The 20,963-nt window shown below is 41.6% G+C and overlaps 1 pseudogene; it reads left to right on the top strand.

Annotated features, from left to right (window-relative positions):
- The first annotated feature begins 8,936 nt into the window (after positions 1-8,936).
- Positions 8,937-20,963, top strand: part of LOC111540472 — a 108,844-nt pseudogene continuing 96,817 nt past the window's right edge.

The raw sequence follows: 20,963 nt of genomic DNA, 5'->3' as shown, positions 1-20,963 counted from the left end.
TTGAATAATCCATTCTAGACCCTCACTCAGAATCACTGTCAGGTTCATCAGTCTTACTTTGCAAAAATGAACTCTTTTTACTTTGGAAAACTGGAGTTTGCTTTTATTTTTTCCCATCTCCCTAGAACACTCACTCCTCAGGATTCTTCAGAGATAAATCCCTTGGTGATTTCCATCTCAACCACTCCTGGTGCCATGGAATATCATTCTTACTGGTCATGCGACAGAAAAATAAAAAAGGAAAGGAAAGAAATGAAACTATTTCAACTAGTCTAGTGAATAAGCAAAAACAAAGAGTGTCGGGAAATTTAAAAGGGTAATTAAAATTATTTTTTTGTTTTTTTCGAGATGGAGTTTTGCTGTTGTTGCCCAAGCTGGAGTGCAATGGCACGATCTGGGCTCACTGCAACCTCCACCTCCCTGGTTCAAATGATTCTTCTGCCTCAGCCTCCCAAGTAGCTGGGATTACAGGCACCTGTCACCATACCTGGCTAATTTTTGTATTTTTAGTAGAGATGGGGTTTCACCATATTGGCCAGGCTGGTCTCAAACTCCTGAGCTCAGGTGATCTGCCTACTTGGGCCTCCCAAAGTGCTGAGATTACAGGTGTGAGCTACCTTGCCTGGCCAAAATTCATTTTTGAGAGAAGTTTAGCTATATCAAGAAAAGGTTTCAAGTCAGTTATTAAACAATGGATAATGATTTTATGTCAATCTTCTTTATACACATGCATCCATAGGGTTTTGTTTTTATTTTACCATAACTCAAGCTAACTAGAATTGCGAACCTCAGTTTCTCTGAATAATTACTACGAAATCTTCCAAAAGAAAGGCAAGGGCTATAATGCTAGTCTAAATTTTTGGCTGTCCTCCCAATTAAGTGTCAAAACAATCACTTCCTTTGGGATAATTATTCTTTATTTTACTGAAGAGCCTTTTTAGTGGTTGATTCTGAATAATTACATATCATGCTTGACTTTCCTTGCATATAATACGAATTTTTTTTCTTATTCTCTATGGTAACTGCTAAAATATTTCAAGCTTATTTCTTTTCTCTCTTAAATACATATCTAGTTTTCTGGGGCAGGAGGAATGCAGAAATACACAAAGGCAGAGTTAGTATAGGAAGTTTAGGTTAAAAGAAACATACACAGTCATACTTCAGTACATGTAGGGAATTGATTCCAGGACTCCCATATATACTTGTGCATACTTTGTGGAAGGTAGATAGGGAAAGTCAGCCCTCAGTATATGTGGGTTTATCATGAATTCTGTATTTATCAACATGTTTGGTTGAAAAAAATCTGTGCATATGTGGACACCTGCAGTTCAAACCCACCTTGTTCAAAGGTCAACTGTATTTCAAGCTTCATCTCTCAAAATCCCCTCCACACTTCATCCACATTGAGTCCACTTGCTTTTTCCTGAAACACATATACATTGTTACACCCTGTGACTTTCCCCGTGCCCTTTATTCAACAGGGAATGTCTTCCCCTTTCATTCTCAGACTATTGATCTTCATTCATCCTTTACTGTCAGCTCCAAATCCACCTCCATCATGACATTTTCCCTAAGCATTCACAACATAATCAAGTGTTTCTGTTTCAGCTAGTAAATAGCTGCCCACTAACTTTTCAAAGAGAGTGTGTGCAAGTGAATTTTTTATTTTTATTTTTAAAAAACCACATAGTTTTTACATTTACACTACACCCAAGATTATTCTTTTTCATCAGGCTACCACTTCTGTGGTCGCTATCTGCTGGTATGGTTCCCCTCTTGAAATTTAGGCATAAGGTAAATCGATTATCCTAGAACAGCAAGAAATCCCAGGCTAGCTGATTGAAAATACCAGTGTCTAGCAGACAGCTCAGCAGGAAAGCATTTCGGTTCCTCTCCAGTCCTATCCTTGATTGGCTTTTCATCCATAGAAACAGGTCCCATAAGCATCCTAAGGGACATTAGATCACTGTCTCTGTGACTCTGCCCAGCCATCTTGGAAAGAAGGAAGCCTTCTAGAGAAGTCTGCAAAGCCATGGCTAGGGGTAGAGTTGACGGACGACAACCAGTTGAGCTGACCTAGCAACACACTTTCTGCTTCTCCAGGACTGTTTTCCACATGCTATCATGTATGACCCAATTAGGTCTGTGCTTTTGCTCAAATTATTTGCTTCTGAATGTATTTAGAAAACTCTAATGTTCATTTGCTTTTGCTTCTATCAGTAAAGAATACTTACACATCTACAGCTCTGTTTGGTTGGTGCTGATCATATTTGATAACATTCACAAAATAACTTGTTTATATTCATTTCCTCATTTCTTCCAACCCATAATAACTCCTTGGGTAGGGACAACATCTGCTCCTTCGAGATGAATAGCTACAGCCTTCCGGATGGTTTCTCCAGGCTTCAGACTCCAGGGAGCTCAGCACTCTCCAATTCTTTTGGATTCCCTAGATTTCTGCACAGAAGTTTATGGAAAGCAGAATTGTAATGCTGAGGTGTTAATTAGCTATCAGGAACCTGTGAAAGAGAAAAAAAATGAGCCTAAGAGAAGATATTTAAAAAGAAACAAGGAATATTTACAAAAGATTTCAAAGACCTTTAAAATCAGTAATAAATTACCTCCTCAGGGATTAAAAATTCTATAATGAATATTAAATTTCTTCCACTCCCAAGTATTTAGTGTCTTTACTGTTAAAATATCAATATTGTGTTTTCCTAGACTGAGATTTTTAAATTCCAGGCATTTAGATTTAGAATTCAATACGCAGCTTATTAAAGTGTGGGAAGTGTTCATGTAATTCTCTAATGCTCTTATAACTATGTCCCAAAGCCTGAGAGCACATATGCTATATAGGCCAATTAATATCCAAATTTCATAATGCATGTCAGCACCATAGGCAATTAGAATTTTTAAAAAAAGATTACCTTTCCGATGCTAAAATGACATTGGACATTTAACAAACGTTCATGGAGGGCCTACTGAGAGTGGAAAGAGGGTGGGGAGGAGGGTGAGAATAGAGAAGAGAATGAAAGGAAGGGGAAGGGAAACAAGGAAATGACCAAAACACTATACAGGTTGAGTACCCCTTATCTGAAATGCTTGGGACAAAACGGGTTTAGGATTTTGGATTTCTTCAGATTTCAGAATATTTGCATATACATGAGATATCTTGGGGATGGGACCAAAATATAAACACAAAATTCATTTACGTTTCATATTAGACCTATACACATAGCCTGAAAGTGATTTTGTACAACTTTTTTTTTTTTTTTTTGAGACTGAGTCTCACTCTGTCGCCCAGGCTGGAGTGCAATGGAATAGTCTCGGCTCACTGCAATCTCCACCTCCTGGGTTCAAGGGACTCTCACGCCTCAGCCTCCTGAGTAGCTGAGACTACAGGTGCGTGCCACCACACCCGGCTAATTTTTGTATTTTTAGTAGAGACGAGGTTTCACCATGTTGGCTGGGCTGGTCTTGAACTCCTGGCCTCAAGTGATCCACCCGCTTCAGCCTCCCCAAGTGCTGGGAGTACAGGTGTGAACCACTGCATCTGGCCAATTTTGTATAATGTTTTTAGCAATTTTGTGCATAAAACAAAGTTTGTGTACACTGAACCATCAGAAAGTAAAGCTGTCACTATCTCAGCTACCGTGGACAGTCTGTGGTTATTTGGGATCACCATCACTCCTGACTTTAAAATTATATGCTACTGATAAGCAACCATTTTCTTACTTATTCACACATAACTACTTAACAGAAAAAAATGATTTACCATTATTACAGTTAAAAAAAAGTGTTTGGTGTAACTAAGCAGCACAGGAGCATCATCAGAATACCTGTATCAGCTGCTAAACCAGCAGCAACAGGCCTGGTGTGGTGGCTTGTGCCTGTAATCCCAGCACTTTGGGAGGCCGAGGCAGATGGACCACTTGAGATCAGGAGTTTGAGACTCGCCTGGTCAACATGGTGAAACCCCATCTCTACTAAAAATACGGAAGTTAGCTGGGCATGGTGGCATGCTCCTGTAATTCCAGCTATTCAGAAGGCTGAGGCAGGAGAATAGCTTGATCCTGGAAGGCAGAGGTTGGTTGCAGTGAGCCAAGATTGTGCCACTGCACTCCAGCCTGGTGACAGAGCAAGACCTTGTCTCAAACAAACAAAAAACAAAACAAAAAGCAACAACAGATAACAGTAGGCTTTCGATCTCCACGTATGATGCTGTATTTTGATTTAAAGGTTACTAAACATTATATTTTACTTTTTTAATGAGAAGAAACATCAGAAGTAGTTGAATGACAAGGAAGTGGGTCTTCTAGGGATGAGGAGTTATTTGGCTGGGTGATTTTTTATTTTTTTATTTTTATTTTTTGTGACGGAGCCTTGCTTTGTCGTCCAGGCTGGACTACAGTGGCGTGATCTTGGCTCACTGCAACCTCCACCTCCCAGGTTCAAGCGATTCTCCTGCCTCAGCCTCTTGAGTAGCTGGGATTACAGGCGCCTGCCACCATGCCCAGCTAATTTTTGTATTTTCAGTACAGAAGCAGTTTCACCTTGTTGGCCAGGATGGTATTGATCTCTTGACCTCGTGATTCACTGGTCTTGGTCTCCCAAAGTACTGGGATTACAGGCGTGAGCCACCGCGCCTAGCCTCAGCTGGGTGGCTTTTTAAAATGTTTCCTCCGGAGTCATCTGCCTCATTAGCATTGGTTTTTGTCCTAGAAGTGTCTCTTTGATTTTACAGCTGGCATGATTTCTTGCTTTGCTATGAGTGCACCCTGCTCTAGTCCTTCAACAAATAAGCCCATCACACATTTTCACCATGTCATCTAGAGGCGTGAGCCACCGTGCACGGTCTTGTGTCTTTAGTCACTGTGTTCCAAGCCTTGGAAACAGCACATACAGCATCCTTCATGTCAAACTCCTTTTAAAAACCTTCTATACTCACGCCTCTGTTCAGTGCTGCTAGTATGCTTTTCAAGAAAGTGTTCTTATAATTACTCTTCATTTGATATTTGGTCAGATAGCTGAATTAATGAAGTCACATTTTTGGGGAAAGTATATGGCATAAATGATTTTTTTTTTAATGAGAATTTCAGCAGGAGAATGAGCAGGTCAGTGGTCAAGGAATAACAATATCTTGCAATAGTCATTCAGTTCAGCTTTTCTGCAGTGAGCACCAGCCAACCACTGGTACAAAATGTTCGTGATACTAGTCAGGAAAGACATCCCTGGTGATCCGTGCCTTTTTATTAGCATAATAATGGACTAGTAAGAAATCCATTTCTTGAAAACAGCCAGGGATGCAATTTTTTGTCTATCACAGCAAGTTTACCCTTATGCGTGCTGGCTGCATTAGCACATCCCTGCACAGTTATTTTGTCCTTGGCATCCTTAACTCCCATAGGGGCTGTCTCATCAGCTGTAGTCAGTGTCTTTCAGGGGCGATAATACTAAAGCAGTGATGTTTCATCAGCATTATAGACTTGTTCTGACGTCAGATTTTAATCAGCCATCACCTTGGCAAACTCATCAATGAATTTCTCTGCTGGGGAGAATCGCTTGAACCTGGGAGGCAGAGGTTTCAGTTAGCCAAGATCTCACCACTGCACTCCAGCCTGGGTGACAAGAGCTAGACTCTGTCTCAAAAAAAAAAAAAAAAAAATTCTCTGCTGCCACTTGATCAGCAGATGCTTTATTAGGACTAAAATCTTTAACAATTTAATGCTGTGTTTTTTCTTATGTTTCTTCAATCAGACTGTTGAATATCACAGTTTCCTTCAGTTTTCAGTTCATCTTGAATAGATCTTTTCTTGTTTCATGACCAGTATACCATTAAGTGGCATGTGTTCACTGCAAAGCTGACAGATCCACTCTTTCAATACATGATCAAAATCTGCATTTTTAGCTTTATGCAATGTTTTCCCATTTTTCATTAACTTCTATTCATCACTTTCAGCATAGAACTTCAACAGTGTATCCTTTTGATTCTTCAGGTCGTCTATGATAGTCATTCCTACCCCATTCTCTTCCGTAAGATGTTTCACACACCCTGTCCAGATTCTCCAACTAAAATTTCTGTGCTACAGATTAACATAAATGCTTCCTCTATTTCTTATCATTGTTACCCATGGGGTATTTCCAGGCCCTTTTGACATTTTAAATATTTTATACCATGGAGCAGAAAATAAGCAAACAAACAAAAAACACAGTGAGCAATGCACTTGACCCAATGTGGGGCATCGTGGGGAACCTGCCATGGGAGAGTTCAGCCTGCACATGTGCCATTTTATTATCCAATGTGGGTGTGCCCACATAGGGAAATCTGCATATGCATGAAAAAAAATACCACAGCTGATGGAGGCTGCAGGGGTCTTCTTTCCCTTGGGGACACTAAGTAAACTGTGTGCTGTATGCCTGTGTCTTGACTGTGACCCATCACATAAGGTCAGGAATGGAATCTTCCACTTGTGCCATCAGATCAGTGCTCGAAAACATTCAGATTTTGGAGCATCTCTGATTTTGGATTTTTTGATTAGGAATGCTCAACCTGTACCTGCATTCAAAAGGTGTTTATAATCCCATGAGGGATGGAAGGATGAATGGATGTAAAGGAAGGTGCCCTCAGTATGCTGACATTTGTATACTGACAACAGAAACAGGCAGCCTCCTGTTTTTAAATTGTAGAGTCACTTTTTATGAAACCTGGAATCCAGGGCTTTGCTGAACAGACTCAATTGAAGAGCTAAGATTAGTAGCTAAGTTTTTTTTCCTAGAGCTTGTAATATTTCTAGCTCCCAATCAAAACATAGACAAAGTCCAAGTGAAAAAACAGGTTTCACTTGCTACTGCTTAGAGAGCGTTTTTAGCTCAAGAGTTCTTTGCACTTGTAAGGAAGCTTTACAACTCAAAAGGCTGACAATATTGATAATATAGGATCCAAGGTCAGTAGATGGAGTTTCATCCAATCTCCGTCACTTAGAAGACATACAGCCTTGAGCACATCCCCTTCACCTCTCTGAGCTTCTAAGGAGGCAATACACAAAAACTGTTTATACACACTATAAAGTTAGAAACAAAAGTCAGTTGGTGTTACCATTGTTTGCTTATATGATGATGATTGAGACCATTCACCAAAATCACACACTACACCAGGGATAGAAATGACCCAGAAGGAATAGAAAATTTACTTCCTAATTAGCCTGTGCCTCTTTAACTGAGCTCTAGTTCACAGTTCTACTCTGTCCTGTAACTGTCCAGCTTCACTTCCTGTCACACCTCTGACACTCAGCCACGTTGACCACTGCTGAAACATTACACATCCTTCAGCTCCTTTATGACTGTCTTAGCACCCTAAACCTGCACTTTGTTTACCTCCCTAGAGTGACACCTTATTATATTACAAACTGTCCCCTCAATAGACTGGGAACTCCTTGATGACAGAGATCATGCATTATTTATCTTTGTACCCATGTCAGAGTAACTTGGTAAACATGGATGCGGATTGTTGAATGAATGGATGGATGTTAGTACATAAGTCATAATTTCTGCCCACAAATAAAGAACTGTAACATACTCCAAATATGTGCTTATGTGGATTTCCCCACAGCACTATCACTCTGGATACTTTTTTTTTTGAAACAGTGTCTCACTCTGTCACCCAGGCTACAGTGCAGTGGCACCATCATGGCTCACTGTAGCCTCAACCACCCGGGCTCAAGTGTTAATACAGTTTTATTTATTTTACTTTATTTTCACGATGGATTCTTGCTCTGTCACCCAGGCTGGAGTGCAATGGCACAATGTCGGCTCACTGCAACCATCACCTCCTGGGTTCAAGCAATTCTCCTGCCTTAGCCTCGCGACTAGCTGGAATTACAGGCATGCACCACCATGCCCGGCTCATTTTTGTATTTTTAGTAGAGACGGGGTTTCAGCATGTTGGCCAGGCTGGTCTCGAACTCCTGACCTCGTGATCCACCTGCCTCTGCCTCCCAAAGTGCTGGGATTAGAGGCGTGAGCCATCGTGCTCAGCCAATACATTTTTAAATATCAGGATTATTGAGATACTATTCACATTCCATAAAGTTTAGCCCTTTAAAATGTACAATTCAGTGGTTTTTAGAATATTCAGAGTTGTGCATCCATTCCCACTATCAAATTGCAGAACACTCTCATCACCCTGAGAGTCCTATCCATTAGCAGTCACTCCCCAGCCCCCCACCCCCAGCAACCACCAATCTACTTTCTATCTCTATATTTCTAATTGATTTCTTGCTATACAATATACATAGCATTATATATGAGAATGCAACTCTTCTCTGGACCGAAAACAAATAAATGCTGAGGCAGCTTTGATTTAGCATCAAAATACAGACTCAATCTGCAACCAGCTCTATGACCTTGGACAAGTTGTTTAACTGGATTTAGTTTCTTCATAAGATAAGTCTAGAGGTGTGTAAGGACACCTTCAGGTTAAAAAAACAAACAAGCAAAAACAAAAAAAGCCTTGGTGACAATTCCAGTGCTCCACCCTAGACAACCTTTCCTGGGCTTCCGTGAGAAACGAATTCATACAAACAAGATTTCACACCACAGCTGCCGCGGCTACTGTCCTCCCCGCGCAGAGCTCTAGAGATGTTTTCTCCTTTTCTTTTCTTTCTGGCTGTCTATTTATCTCTGGGCTGGCAAGGAGAGGGAGAACTGCAGCGCCCAGGAGCAGAGGCCGAGCGCGCCGGTGTCCGCAGGAAGCCTCGCCCAGCGCGGACCGCACCCTCTCACAGCGCCCCTGGAGAGGCCGCCAGTCTCTGGGCCGCCAGCAGCGCGCGCCCCCGGCGTGGGAGGAGCGCGGCGAGCAGGGGCGGGGCCAGCGACTCCCGCAGCCAATCGGGGCGGCGGCGCGTCCTTGGGGGGTCCGCGGCTCGCCGGGCGCGCACGGGGCGGGGCTCCGCTTGACCGTGGCGGTCGCGGGGCAGCAGAGCCCGGGCGCAGCCAGCGCAGCGCAGCGCAGCGCAGGGAGCGGCGGCTCCAGGTCCCTGGGGCTTCAGCGCTCGGCGCAGCGAAGTAGCCTCCGGCGGTGGCAACTACGGCGGCGGCGCCGGGGCGATGCTGTGGGTCTCGTTGGGCGCCGGTGTGCTGGCCTCTTCTTCAGGTACCCAGCCCCGCTCGCCCCTCGCCCTGGGGAACCGCAGCGCCCGGGGGGCAGCTTTGTGCGGCTGTGGGCTCAGCGGCCGGGGAGGTGGGCCGGGTGGGTGGGGCCGGGCGGGGCTGTGCGGTCAGGGCCGCCTTCACTCGGAGGAAGAGGGTGGGGACCGAGGGAAGCGGGCCGGGGTGGGAGCGCTGTCTCCGGGCTGCAGCTGATGGCATCCCCGGGCTCCGTCCTCCTCCTGCCTCCATGTGGGTTGAAAGAGGTTTTGTTCCGGGAGAAAGTTTGATGCCCAGACTTGAGGAGCCAGACTCGGGGGTCCCTGAGGTCCGCGCCTTTAAAGAGGCAGCCTACCCTGCCGTGTGAGCCAGTGCCCTGCGTGTGGGCACGTGGGAACCCGTATTCGAGCAGCATTCCTGACACGGGACCTTCCTTGAGAAAATTCCTCTGTGGGAATCCCCCTTGGGTAGGGGGCTTTGTGGAGATGGCACCCAGAGCCTGCACAGTGTGGGTTTTGCTTGAAAACAGTGCAGCAGGTAGTCAATGGCCCCATGTTATCTCCCAGTAGAATGGACTCGACCAAGATCTGTGCTCTAAGAGCTTCAAAAATTTAAATCTACCTTGCCGTCTAATTAAACATCCCCAAACGCTATTGTATCCAAGGTGCTAATAATTACTCTGTCGATTCTTTAATATTTTCTTATTGCCCTTGCTTTCAGTCGACTTTTGCAGTTTTGGAAAGGGTGCTGTGGATCGTACCAAAGTGGGCAGAAGTTATGACTCACCTCTCAGGGCGATAGCCCAGTGCAAAAAAATACATAACACATGCCTGTCCACTCGAAGATAGAAAGTTTCAGCCTTCAAAGCAAGATAGATTAAGAGGGGGTTATTTGCTTTACAAAACTTCCTCCAATGTAGAGAAGTGATGCTTAGAGTTAAAATGGAATTTTACACTAGATTGTAGGAACACATCTGTCATAAAGCGGCTCAGGGTAGAGTTAGTGACATGTAGATATCGCATAGTCTTGCCATTAAACAAATCTCAAAAAATGCATGTTAAATTCTGCATCATTCTCACCAATCACATGTGGATGTTCACATTTACATTTTTCCTTTCTTATCAAGACGCATTCCTACCATAAGACAACTTCATAATTCCCTCAAAACACCTTAGCCAAGGCCATTTTGTGGTCTGTATGATTTACCCCCTTGCTAAAAAACGTATCTGTAAAAACATTTACATTTAAGGGAATTTCCCTAGTGGTAACACAGTAGTGTCCATACATTGAGCACATTCTATTCACCAGACACATTACTAGGTGTGGACATATATTAATACTTTAATTCTCGCAATCAGTCTAAGGAGGTATTATTATTAGTTTCCCTATTTTTGAATTTAAAGAGTTCAGGTAATTTTGCCAAGATTATTGGGCATGTAAGTGATAGAGGCTGGATTTAAACCTGGATCTGTTTGGCTCCCTGCCCATGGTCTATGCTGTCTCCCAGTTCTTCTTGAGAGTTGCCCTTATTGTAATGCAGTGGCAACATATGCTGTCTCTACTGGCCTAGTGCATCAGACCCCTTAACAGAGTGTTTTCTCCCTCTGGAAACCCCCACTGTGTGCACATATACTGAAGGATAACACTGGCAGTCTCCAGACTCCCCCCATCCCATCCCCAGCATATAAATCAGATGGAAATATCCAAACATGTAAACCCACCTCATTCTTTCAGATAAGTTGTCCCCAGAAGACAGGTAACCAAATATTTCCCTTACTGGCACTTAAGGAGCAGTCTCTACCGTCTCAATCATCCAAGTCTATTTTAGCTCTGCATATGGAAGTACACCCCATCGGTTGGCAACAACACATCCCCTGCAGCGTTCACACTGGCACACTCGTTCTCTCGTACCAACTGTCAGAGAATTTCTGACCCGGGCCAGGCTACCTAAAAGGAAAGACTGAAATGAAGTCCCTGGCGAAAGTGGTATTAGTTCCAGGGAATCCCTGAATTCTCCATGCAGGGCCCTAGAAACAGAAAGCAGGCCTTCTGCATAGTGGGAAATACCACGTATATAGTGCAGTCTATTTTCAACACTATTGAAATATGTGTTCACCATATAAAACTGCACCTGTTGTCTTGGTGATGGATGTAGCCACACGCCTATTCCTGATTTGATACTCACTTTTACGTTAAAGTAGTTGTTGCTTGGCTGAATGGTGTCAAAAACTGATGTCACAATTGTGACAGTAAGTTTTGAATGTTTGCCTAAAAAATTATTTCTATTATAATCTACATCCATTGTTTTATAATTTATCTCTCCTAGAGTTGTGTGTGTGTGTGTGTGTACGTGTGTGTGTTCTCTTCCTTGGTATGGTTTTTAACTCTCTGGTTCCAAAATAATTTGCAGTAGTAAGCTTTAAAAAAAGTTCGTTTTTGAGCTGTGACCATATGCTGCCTGGAAACATATCCTTATAGTTGGCATTTTACTCATGTTACTCTTGTGCTAAGAATCTCAAAGTCCCATATGCATGCTTTGAGATTTCAAGTGGACCCTCCTGTCTAAGTATTTCACTCCATTCTTGGTAGCAGTAGTAAGGTTTGAGTTTGGAATACAGATCCAGCACGTCACTTCTAATATCTCTAAACTGCCAAAAATCAAAGCAGCACCAACTAAAGTTGGGAAAGAAGAACATGAGGCTTTCTTACCACACTCTTACATCAGAATGGAAGGTGTGCCCAAAACATTGTTAGAAATAAGAGTGAATAGACTTTTTTAAGTGACTAGTGATCTGCAAAACTATACCAAATTATTGAAATTCTGGTTTTTCTGACGTTGTGCATTTGCAATACCTTATTAACTTAAAATTGTCCAGAATCAACAAGCTTCCACTCTGTATGCTATTCTCTTTCTAAAACTTCTTATTAACTGGCAATCCATCTTATTTCTATTTTTCATCAAACTAAAAATGCCATCAGTTGTAAGACATAGCGTTATTTTTCTGCTGTACATAAAAGATAAAATATTGCCAATTTTATTATGACATTTCACTTTAAGGATGTTCTTCCATGGTAATGCATGAATAGGTCACACTAGTCTCTCATTGCTTTCAAGTTTCCTTCATCTCTTCCTTGGGTTTCGATACATTTTCCTGCCAGTGTTGTTGGTAGCATTGCTTGGGGTGTGACGGATCACTTGCGTGAATCTCGGTAACAAACTATAACATAGCTTCATTAACTTATGTGTTTCTTTATTCAGTCTGGTAAAGCATTTGGATCTTGCTTTGTAAAATGATATGGAAATGCCAAACAAAGACAAATGTTTCCTTTAGTAATAGAACGTTTATGTCACACTGCTGTTTTGGTGCCTTCATGAGTACACAGTAATGTCTCCTTGCAGTGCCAAATGATAGTGTAATCTTTTTGAATACCATTTCAGTGGCAATTAAACAGAACACCTGCAGTGCCAACAATGCCCATAACTCAGTAGAAGTGAAAACAAAATGAATAGCTGTGACCAAGTTTATGCACGTGCAGGGACATGACAGTTGTGCTTTGAGTACTGCCAAGTTGTAATTTTAATATACCATAAATGTTAAGACATACCTTGATTTCAGGCATGTTAAAATGTGAGAAAGTCATCTTATCAGTGAAATATGCTAATCTGTGTTCACTTGGTTTCATGATCCCTAACCTGATTACATTTTTTATATGTTCATTCATTCATACAGTTATTCGTGGTGTTAGACTTCAAACTGCAGGAGGGCAAGGACTTTTTCTGTCTTTTGTTCTCTACTATATACCAATTGCTTAGGACAGTCTGTTACATATAGTAAACCTGCTCAATAAAATAGATAGTAGAATGAGTGAGTAAATATCCTCCATGGGAGCCGTGGAGACACATTGAGAAGCTCACTACCCTCCTGTTGGTTAGAATACATATTCTTAAAATTACGACACTTGACAGGAATGCCAAACGTGAAAAAGGGGAGCAGGCTAGCATGCAGTCCATGATTTAATGTACAGGGTCCTATACCAAATATGCCATTACAAAGCTAGTTTAGGATAGAAGAAATTCCATTATATCTTTTATTCATCTTGATCACTGAAGGATTATATAACAACTTACATCTTGGTTCTGTTGTATGGTCTAAAGTCATTAATTTCTTGAACTCTATACTTAGCCCAATTTTACATACTTGTCCTATTGTACATTTAACATCTACCAGAATTAATGGGGAAATGCCTGTAGGCCTCTCTGAAGCAGAAACTCAATACTCATGACCTTGCTTGGAAATATATCCCCAAGAATATACACATATCTACCTAGGTCCTTGGCCCTAGAGTCCATTTTTTAACCCCCAAAATGGCCATCTTTAGATTTTGACATGTTACGAAGAAAAAGAAAAAGAAACCTTGCTGGGCAACACAGATCTCCATCTGCCAGTGCCTCTGCTTCCTCATTGCTGCCGCCTGCTCAAGCAGAGCGCACATTTAGACCAAGGACAGGATGCTAGATGAAGATGCCAGCAGAAGGAATGGCACAGAAACTAGCTTAGCACCCTCTCTGAAGCAGTCCCAGGATCTAAAGCCAGTTAGTATCTCCCAGATAACCCCGCACTCAGGGTAGGAGCTAGACCTGCAAAGACACACCCAGCTTCCGGTCCAGTGAAATGTAGGACCTTTGAACACGTATCTTACATACTGAGGTCAGTAGTGGGTTCCAGCCTGCTAGCTCAGGGAAGATGATGTGGGCAGAGTGTCGTTATTGCCTGTCCCCAAGTACGGTGAAGCAATGTGGCATGGTGGTGGGTGCTGTGAAGCGACATGGTAGATAGCCAGAGCTTGCTCTTTCATATAGTAGAAAATAATGATTAATTAAATCTTTTTGGTTATTTACTAAAGGAACTTACATATCATTGCTTTTATTAAGTATTGTTAACATGGGCCAGACAAGGTAATGTAAACAACAAAATGCTTAAAACTTGTTTACTGAGCATAGAGGGTGGGATGAAAGAAAACCCAAATAACCTTAGCTGCCAATTCTATCATTATGTGGGGTGTTTTAATAGTACCCAGGATTTGTTTTAACCAGGTGTGGTAAAACATGCAGACACAGAAATGACTGTCATGAAGGAATTTTGTTATATTCAGAGTCCCCTAGAAACCAGAGGTACAGCATGGCACGCCACGCAGGGGGCACACAGGGAAGCAGCAGGATCAGGCAGGAGGCAGGGGGAGCAAGAAGAAATGTAGGCTAGAGCCTTACTGTGGTTTCCATGGGAAGGAATGAGCAAAGCAGGGTAAGCAGGTTCAGGATTGGTTAGTTTGCATCATTTTAGCAGGCTCTGAGGTACAGGGCTGTCTCTAGTTGTCTGGTACGTGGCCCTGGGGTGATTAGGGAAGGAGAATAGCACTCCAGAGTATGAGTCTGATAATGGAGCTGGTGGGGTGTGGGCTCTGATTTTGTTGGTTTGCATATGGAGAGGTGCTTGCAGGTGAGTCCCTTACTGTGTGCAGGCATTGGCTAACCCTGGGAGGGGCAGTCCCTCCCGACCAGCAAGGCCCCAAGGGGTCAAAACATCAGAATACAGAGAATAAAATTCATGGTGGATGTATGGGGATTTTTGGAAAACTGTCAGCTAATGAATTAAGCCTGTGTACACAGAGGGTATTCAGCCAAATGTGCAGTAATGCCTACTTCGGGCTCTGACACATGGTATTCAGTAAACATTAATTAAATCTGAGTTGTGGTGCCAGATGGTCCAACCAGGCCAACACTCAGTTCTTGAGATATTGTAGTCAGGTGTGCAGTGTTTATCTTGAGAGAAAGAAAAAAGTGAGAAACCTACGCTACATAAAGGATCCCCAGATGAAGGATGAACCCCACTTGGGACAAAAAAGAGGCAAAATACTTGACTCTTAAAACATTAGTGAACTCTGGCCAGGCGTGGTGGCTCACACCTGTAATGCCAGCACTTTGGGAGGCGCTAGGGGGTGGATCACGAGATCAGGAGATAGAGACCATCCTGACTAACACGGTGAAACGCCGTCTCTACAAAAACTAGAAAAAAATTAGCCGGGCTTGGTGGCGGGCGCCTGTAGTCCCAGCTACTCGGGAGGCTGAGGCAGGAGAATGACGTGAACCCAGGAGGCGGAGCTTGCAGTGAGCCGAGATTGTGCCACTGCATTCCAGCCTGAGCGACAGAGTGAGACTCCATCTCAAAAAGAAAAAACAACAACAAAAACAAACAAACAAACAAAAAACAGCACATTAGTGAACTCTTAAGCAAATACATTTTTAGCTATAAGGTCTTAAAATCTACAAGATGGTTACATGTCAAGGGTAATTCCTTATCCACTGTGGATTTGGAATACCAACAAAAATAAGGAAACATGAAGGCTGTATGCATCTTTTTAAAAGGGTGTTTCTCAGAGTAAAATTGGAGTTGCAAAGTGAATTATGTATTGCAAATTTTGTGCTCAGGAGTAGGCTTCTAAATGGAAGTTACTCAAAATAGAATGAAACATACTTTTCTTCTTGACTACATGTCAGTATTAATCAAATGATCAGATGATATATACACACATATGAAGTAATAATACTGGAGAGTTATATGAAGGTAATTAACAAAATATGTATTAGTGGCAAGTTTAGTCACAGAACGTTTAAAATGTACGTGTATTAACTCTGATAGACATGGGTTTAGACTCAGGCACTACTTATGGTAATGAATGGCAGGAGTGCATGAAGGTGGGAGTGTTAGGGCTCACTGCTAAGTAAATTGAATGACCTATTGCTATGGTCAGCCTCATGACTTTTCTTTATGTAATTGGTTAATGATTATAGCACCTTTAAAGTCCTGTGACTTAGAACCTTGACCATGCACGTTAAGAAATATTAATGAAAACATAAGCAAGAGGTCAATCTAATAATCTAAGAAGAGTAATTCCTTCACAGCAGAAACTCTGAGATTGCCCTCTGCTTACAGCTGCTTTCATCTTGTAGCTTTACACACATCTCCTTTGCATTGTGTAGAAGCTTATCCACATTGATGGAAATTGTATTAATGTATTGCTGGAGCACAGCTGCTCTCCCATTGTGTTTCCAAACTGACATCATAACTCTTTAATTAAAGTGGCAGTGTTAGCCTCAACTGGCCAGCAAAACATTTCTGCCTGGCTAATGGTGTTGAGCTGGGTTTGAGGTTGGACAGGACAAGCATTGGCTTTATCCCTTCCAGTGAAGCATGTCTCTTAAGACACATTTTTCAATCCAGGCTTTCATGTCTTTTAACCTCTAATTCCATACACAATAAGGCCCATATACATGTGGAGTATTTAGTCAAATGAGATAATATGCAGAAATACTCTCAGGCCCTTGCTTTCCTGGAGCCTTTTATTTATGTTGATACTTATAAGTGAAAGCGAGTAATGGTGAGGTTGGTGGGTGGAGGGGGCGGGTGAACAGCCTTCCTGGAGCTGTTCGAAGTTTGTGCATTCTGTCTTAGCTTTATCCTTCATGAATTTGAATTGCACTTATTTGGGGATGGGGTGGGAAGAGGCATACCCTCCTTATCTTTTTAGCCCTAGAGCCTGGCCTTGTGCCTGCAAGTGGTAGGAGCTTAATGCATATTGGTTGAATTTAAAAACGTTGGTTGATTGGGTGACACAGAAATTCTCAACCTTCTTTGACTTAAGGATTCCTATAAATTATGAGTAAAAGTCCTTACAAAATACTCTATAATCTGATAGTTAAATGATCTAGAAGGAAGAATCAGGAACTAAAAACTGCTTTTTTAATAAATAGAAGCCATGAAGTTAAACTGGCCTTAACAAAATAAAATATCGATTACAAATGACTATTACTAAAATTCTATGATACTGGACTGAAAACTAGACAGATTAAAAATAAATAGAAATTCCATATTTTGATTATTTAGTGAACTTAATTTCAAACATACAAATGAACAATAGAGCTTTGAAGAAAGGATCAATTATTTAATGAAGTTTGCAAGACCAATGAAATAGCAGTTCTAAGAAGTAAAAACAGTGAGAAAGAGAATAATATACTTTTTGTCATAACCAAGTAGTCCAATAAATTTCAGATAGGCCTTAGTGTTAAATGTTGGTGTGAGGGGGTGGGGAGGTGGGGAAAGAAAGAAAACAAAGTAATGTATTTATCCCAGATGTGAAAGCAATTAATATTTTTTTCTGAATATTTATGACATTTTACAAAAGACAGATGCATTGGAATGAAGAAAACTGAAAAGCATGTAAATAATGAAGTATAATAAGACAATTCTAAAAGGCAAAGTGACGAGATAAAAACATGGCAGATGAAAACTATGGAAGATACGTAAGGAATTGAGATGAGTATGGGATATATGGCATGAGTTCTCAGAATCTGGTTCATGGTGGTTGAGGGTGGTGAGCAGACATTTGGGACCTGGAAATACAAATGGAAGGTCCAGAGCACAAAACATACACATTTATTGCCACCTCTTTAAGATGTAGCTTGTGCTTTGACAAAAATCAGATGTGATTTGGTAAGTTGAAATTCTGTCTCCACTGACTTTTTTTTTTCGTATATTGAACTAGTAAAACAAAAATAACAATAGCAATCCTTGAACCACCACTAAAGAGGTAAATTGTAGGGACTTTATTTAGAACCCACTGAGACAGAATTAAATATCAGAATTTTCTTATTTTACATTGATGCCTTTCCAGATAGTAGAAACAAATTCAATAAAAGTCTTTAGTCCAGATACTGAGAGACACTGGTAGCACATTAGACAGTGTCTCTACCTTAGTTGTATCTCCTGAAAACACATTTATCCAAAACAGTATTAAGGTTTTGAAATTCGATCTCAATCCCCAAGAAATGTTCACTTCAGCATTGTTTTTCTTCTGTGAGAGCTGGAGGTTAAAACTCTATGAATAGTGCATGGAAATGAAGAATGACTTTTCTGTCCATCAAAAGTATTAAAATAGGGGCTGGGCGTGGTGGCTCACGTCTGTAATATTAGCACTTTGGGAGGCTGAGGTGGGTGGATCAGCTGAGGTCAGGAGTTCGAGACCAGCCTGGCCAACATGGTGAAACCTCGTCTCTGCTAAAAGTACAAAAATCACCCAGGTGTGGAGGTGTGCACCTGTAGTTCCAGCTGCATGGGAGGCTGAGGCAAGAGAACTGCTTGAACCCAGGAGGCAGAGGTTTCATTGAGCCAAGATCTTGCCATTGCACTCCAACCTGGGTGACAGAGCAAGACTCCATCTCAAAAAAGGAAGTATCGAAATAGGGGCCAAGAAGTCCCTGGAGTCAGAGCTGTATTATATTGGATATGATTTTAGAATGGAAAGATCTTCAGCTCCTACTCATCTGGACTTGCGTTCCCTCATCCACAGATGAGGAGAGAATCAATGACTGTTAAAGCCTGTATAGTTGGTATCACCCCTGTGGGTTTACCTTCTCCCCTTATGTCATTTAATCCCCACAGTAGCCCGCCATGTGGTACACCCCATTATTGTCTTTATTTCACAGATTAGCAAACTGAAGAACAGAGAGGTGAGGTATTTTTCCCACAGTCACCCTAAAAGCCAGTGAAGAAACTAGAAGAACCCAGAGTATCTTCAGAATTATGTATTTAAGCACTTGATATGTGCTTACAAGCCCATTTTTGAGTTAAACTCTTCCATTCAGTGAAAGAGAAGTTAATGATAAGCTGTTATGAAAGCAAGCTTCTATGTTGTTTTCGTAGCTGGATGTTTCTGTGTGCTTATGTAGGCATACATTATATGCCCGTGGCGTGTGCTTCACATCCCTCCACCTTTGCTTCCTTGTCTGTAAAACAGGTCTGTTCATTTCTACTGGACAGGTTGGTTCTGAGTTTGCAAGATAATCTGTATAAGGCATCTAGTGCATTAAAGGTACAGTTGTTATTGTTGCTTTGGGAAATTAATGTAAGGGTTTAGTGAAAGTCACAGGCATTTGTATCTCTCAGATTTAGCCCAGCCATGTCCATTGCTATGGTACCAACCCCACCCTAGCTGCTCAACATCACACATTCACAGGAGCTACCCTACTGGCCCTCATAAGTCCAGTCTACAACCCTGTCTTCTCCACCAGGACCTTTGTTTTCTTCCTTCCATGAAGTAACTAGATGAGTGGGAAGCAGAAGTGGAAAAGGAAGCACTTCAAAAGGAAGGAGGCAGAGCACAGAGCGGCCTTATTCTCTGCAGAAAGTTGCACCCACTCAGCAGAACAGCGGAATTAAATCCACCAAAAGTAGAACACGAGGAAAGTTTCCACTCAACACTCTGGTGCCAAGATTGGGGAACTATCATCTTTATTTGCTTTCCTTTGAATCTTGGAGGTATTATCTTATCAAATAAGAAGAAAACCATAGGCAACCTCTAGTTTACTATTCAAGCACTGACAAAATAGAGTGTATGTAATTACAGACTCCGTAGGATCTTAAGTAGTTAGCAGATCTTAAACATTCTTGCAAATATACTGTAGGCAGTGAAGCCTACATTGTACCTTCCTGATCTTTCCTTACAAGATCCTGGGGGAGCCACTAGGAGCTTTTAAAAATCAGTTATCAAATTGCTCTTTTATTCTCAGAGGTCCAACACGACAGGTGTGTGACACCTGATTAATACATTTTAAAATATATTAAATGCATTTTTTAGTATGAATACTGTTTTAAAATATATTTTTACTATTCAAGCAGTATGTGTTCAATGTAGAAAAATGTAAAGATTTAGGTAAGCAAATAGAAGAAAATGGAAACGATCCACAATCCTACTTCCTAAATATAATCACTATTTGCATTTTATTTCTTCCCAGGTATCTTTTTTCACCTGTAATATTGTTTACAAAAACCGAATTATTTAATATACAGTTTTATAAGCTGCTTTCTTCACATAGGACAACTTATCCCAACTATCTTTCCATAATAGTAAATCATTCCGCAGATTTTTACATAGATTGAAGGCATCAGACCTTGGTTCTTGTGTTTTGAAACACTGGAAAATCCCCTACTCAGTCCCTAGGCTAAGGACTTTTTCCATCTCCACATAAGGCATACTCCTTGCCTCATGGAGTTTTCAAATTGCTGAAGCTTGGTTCTCCCTGCTCAGTGGGACTTATCTGGACTCTCACATTTGCCTGATACTCTTCTCATCGTGAGCTTCCCACTGTTTTCATGATCTGAAAGGGGTCTCCGAGTTATCCTGGTGGTTCTGACGTGGAAGTGCAAATGGCCTATTTTGCGTTGCATCTTCTGATAGATGAATGTCAGGAGACAAACAGCCCTGCCAACTGGCCTCTTAAAACCAAACCCATCTGCCAATAAAAAACTGCCATTCAAAATGCTGATACCCTCCTCATCCTATAATTGCTGTTTCTACAGCTGGCTCTCAATGATCACTTCTCCTGGGAGCCAAGATGCCAAACGTCATTGAAACTCACAGATAATAACCAAACTCCGTGATAGTTACAATCTCCTCCTCATCAGTCTTTTAACTGGAGCTGCTCACAAATGAACTGGTTCAAGTTTTTTCCTTCTTTTATTTCCCCCGATCAGGCCCTGATTCAGAGCCTAATGAGCAATGAGGTAGCCAAAATTTGGTTGCCAGAGGAACAGGCAGACCAGCGTGTCTTGAGTATGTCAGTCTGAAACCACCATGACTGAACTGTGTGTGATGAGTATGAAGCAAGGTGTTGTATACCAATGGAATCAGACACTATTCCTCTTGGTTCTTTATCCAGATATTTTACCCAAAACACGTATCTTGCATTTTGCTACTGAGGTTCT

Source organism: Piliocolobus tephrosceles, chromosome X (genome assembly GCF_002776525.5).
Source record: "Piliocolobus tephrosceles isolate RC106 chromosome X, ASM277652v3, whole genome shotgun sequence".
NCBI lineage: Eukaryota > Metazoa > Chordata > Mammalia > Primates > Cercopithecidae > Piliocolobus > Piliocolobus tephrosceles.
Note: the sequence above shows the minus strand (reverse complement) of the source record. Positions and strands in the feature narration are given on the sequence as shown.